The sequence below is a fragment of the Solanum tuberosum genome, unplaced genomic scaffold (genome assembly GCF_000226075.1).
Source record: "Solanum tuberosum cultivar DM 1-3 516 R44 unplaced genomic scaffold, SolTub_3.0 scf00042, whole genome shotgun sequence".
In the NCBI taxonomy this organism is placed as follows: Eukaryota; Viridiplantae; Streptophyta; class Magnoliopsida; order Solanales; family Solanaceae; genus Solanum; species Solanum tuberosum.
This window is the reverse complement of record NW_006238967.1, coordinates 430,197-430,678: the sequence shown is the minus strand read 5'-3', so window position 1 is coordinate 430,678 and position 482 is coordinate 430,197.

Genomic DNA, 482 nt, shown 5'->3' with positions numbered 1-482 from the left:
AAACCATAAAACAAAAAAAAAAACATCACTCTCATTATGTCTTTGGTGAATGAATATTCACAATTGTTTTTTATTTGGTCCACCATTAGTCTTATTAATTTTTGTTGTTCAAAATTAAACACTTGCCCCAAAACTATTGGATTATGCAAGCCCAATAAGCTTCAAGTTCCTTTGATACATGAAAGAAAATATTTTTCACAAATATTTTTAAATTTTTTCATGTATAATAAATTAAAATTTTGTTTAAGAAAATAAATTTCTTAAAAACAAGAAAAATGATTTTCAAATAAAAATAAATAAATTTCACCAGTGATATTGTGTTCTTCACCATCCAACACACTTTATTTTTACTCAATCACACTTATCTCCGCCACACCACATCCAAACTTTCCCAACTCCGGCTCTTATAGCATATTATGTATATATACAAATATTTTTTTTAGTTATTTATGGAACACAAAATAAATATACTGTAAATAACA